We start from the raw sequence: 3,662 nt of genomic DNA, 5'->3' as shown, positions 1-3,662 counted from the left end.
TCATGGAAGGTGTGGCAACTCTCATTTCAAGATAAATATTACCTCAAACTCCATTGGCCAATGAAATTCCTTGACCCAATGGAGGGTTAAAAAATTACAAGGGAAGTAGTTAGACATAAACGTTACATTGCTTCTATTTTTGTAGCATGCACAAGGTGGTAGCCTACCCAAATTACATCACTTCACAACCTATAATAATGATACTTCACAACTAGGGGGGGTAGACTATCCAAATTTAAATACTTTATAACCTACAATTTTGGACATCTTACAAAACCTATGTGAACAATGTGCAATTGACCACATGTTTCTTGAGATATTGAGCTCATAATTTCTGTCATCTTACAATCCCTACACGAACGATGTGTAATTAGCCACATGTTTCTTGAGATATCGAGCTCACAACAACTAGGTGAGATATGGAGCTCACAACAACTAGGTGAGATATGGAGCTCACAACTAGTTAGGATATGGATGGCACGCTATGATAATGATATCTCTACACTTATTCCACTAGACCAATTGGTGATATAATGGTTAATATGCCACCACCCACTGGTTTTTACAGGATGTGTGATAGCCACTTTGGTTTACTACAGTTATGGCATACTTATAGTAGCAAGGAGCTCATTTATTTGTGTTCACTCTATAGACCGACCATGTATGTTTTAGTGGGAGAGTACTTTTCCTAGTTGCATGTACTCTTATCTTTATGTAGAAGTCAGGAAGTAAAAGAAAAATTAAGCCATCCATCTCTCTTTTATATGTTTGTCTATTCTTGTGTGTGTGTGTGTGTGAAGTTTGCTTACAAGGAGATCACCCTCTCCCTCGTATTTTTCTCATGGTATTAAATCATCGATTTGCATGAAGAGATCAAGAGGTAAGTAAAGGAAGAGGTAGACAAGTAAGGGTAATTTCATCTCTATCCCTTTGATCCCAAAGCAAATCTCTGTAGGTAGTTAATAGTCAAAGCATAGCAATAATAGTAAACAACGGAATGGAGCATTGTCATATCTTGGGGAATCATAATTGTCATATCTTGGGGAATCATCTTCGGTGAAGAAAGAGTCTAATGTATATTGTGTAAGGGTAATTTCATATCTTTCCCTTTGACTCCCAAACAAATCTCTATAGGTAGTTGTTTATCACCACAAGCACATTAATAGTAGTCACCAAGGGAAAAAATAAGGGCTAATCTTCGCCAATTGGCTATTTTTAAGGTTTTTCCAAAAACAAATCGCCCGTCATCTTAAAACATTTGCCCCAATTTTGGCTGTTTTGAAGGCTTTTAGAAAATATTCACTCAATTTGGGACATTTTAAGGCATTTTTGGAAAACATTTAACCCATTTTCTATAATTTTAGATTTATATAGGTCGCCAACATACCTACACTTATATATTCATGGAGGCATCTTATTTTTTACCCTGTAGTCATGGTGGGACGGTACATTGTCATATATTGGAGAACAATCTTCAGTAAAGAAAGAGTGAAGAATATATTATGCACTCAACCCCTACTCAACCTTGCAGGCCTACAAAGGTCTTTGAAGACACTCTGGAAATATCGATAGTAACAATTTTGGCCAATGTAATATTTTAACAATTGGGCATTCTAATTGATGTAAAGTTTCTAGAGATATTTTGAGATTTGCATATGTATGGCACATGTATGATGTTAATATAACTGTGACAATATAACTGGCTTATAGTATCACAAGTGATTTTGTATGTATCTACTAGATATATTACTAGAGATTGTAGGACTAACATGAGTGAAAACTTTACTACCAAACATATTACTAGATATTGCAGAAAATTAACTGCAGGTAGCAAAATATCATTTCTATTACAGATGAAAGTTAATGCAAGTAACTATGGCTAACAATTTATCTAACATTGTGAGTGAGAAGTTAGATAAAAATAACTTCCAAGCATGGAATTTTAGGATGATAAAATTTCTCATGGGAAAATGATATTGGGAGTTTATTATACGTGATGAGAAGGAGCCGGATCTTCCTAAAGAAAATCGAGAGAAAATCCCACTCCAAAACAAGTATATGCTTTTAATGCATAGCATCAAAGGGCCAACAACCTCTCTATTAAGGGCCAACAACCTCTCTATTGATGTGTTGGACTCTATGATTGGTCACTTATAGAATGTAGCAACACCTAAAGATGTGTGGAATATTGTTAACCCTCATTGGACACCTCTCCAGCATTAATGCCATCCATTGGCAAGCGTCACTTCATTTGGTTGTTGACATTAAAAATGCTAATACTGTATATTTTACGTGTGTGTAATCTTCGCTTATCTATGAAAGGTGCACCATGGGATTAATTATGGAGATTTCATGCTTAGATTAAGTGTTTGTATAAGCTTAGGTGGCCTTGGAAAGCCATGGACCTATATTTTAAGTATGGCCGGTCGAGGTGTGAAGGCTGGGGGGCCAAGATAAGGGTCAATTTGTATTCTCACCATTCATTCTCTTATGCAACTAATAGAGTGCTCTTCTTCGCTACTCTCTTTTATGTCTTTCTTGCCTAATCCAATTAGAGCTATTATATGCTCATTGTGTATGCATGTGTGTGTATGCATGTGAGAGAGATTGAGTGAGAGGAGGGTCATGCTTCCTTTGGAGTGTGGCAGTAATGGAGTGGATCTTTGGGGTGGGGCTACGCGGTAACATCGTCTTCTACAAGAATCCGAGTATGAGTATTTACGAGGTGGGTGCCACACATTGCCCATGTAATTGTAAGCTAGGTTATGGAAGATTAGTTTCTCAGTTGAGCTGTTTTATGCTCCCAATTGCGGTTAGGCAAAGCCCCATGACCTTGGTTTGTTCCTGCACTCTTTATATGGTGCAAGGGCTTCCCATTATAAATGGCGCCGCTGTCGGGGAATAGCCACAATGCATTTTGAATAAGTGTGTGCGTATAAATGTTTTCTATTATTTTTTTTCTTTCTGTTTTTTCAAGAATGGTAGAAATGACTTGTTGAAAATCTATCCATTTTGTTACATTGTTGTTGAAATCTATAATTTTTGTAATTTTTACAATTTCTACATGTTCAATTTCTAGAACTCTTACATGTTTCTCAATTTCTGCATGTTTTTCAATTTTTATATGTTTTGCATTTTCTTTGAGTTCTACAGTTTGTGCATTTAGGTTAACTCTTCACTTATTATTTACAAGTTTAATTTGTGGTTTTCTAGAACTCTTACATGTTTCTCAATTTCTGCATGTTTTTCAATTTTTATATGTTTTGCATTTTCTTTGAGTTCTACAGTTTGTGCATTTAGGTTAACTCTTCTTCACTTATTATTTACAAGTTTAATTTGTGGTTTTCTATATTTCTTGCTTTTTTGCATTTTTTAAATTTTTTTAAAAATAGTTAATTGAACATGACATTGAAAGAATTAGGTTAAATAGACCACAAAATTGGTTTCCTAACATAGTGTTTATCCCAATTTCGACTCCTTACATGGAGAAATCAAGACAAAAACATAAATTAGGGAAGGATTTGCAACACACAGAAACTTCTGTGCTTTTTGCACATTCTGCATTTTTGCATTAGTGTAATGAATACGAGTTATTTATGCCTAATCCTCTCTCTAATTGGGAAGCATCTTGATTGGCTAGTCGCATTTAATGCGTGCAAGCA

This window comes from Cibotium barometz, chromosome 55 (assembly GCF_041138505.1).
Source record: "Cibotium barometz isolate CiBa-2024 chromosome 55, ASM4113850v1, whole genome shotgun sequence".
NCBI lineage: Eukaryota > Viridiplantae > Streptophyta > Polypodiopsida > Cyatheales > Cibotiaceae > Cibotium > Cibotium barometz.
The sequence above is the reverse complement of the archived record's forward strand: the minus strand, read 5'-3'. Positions refer to the sequence as shown.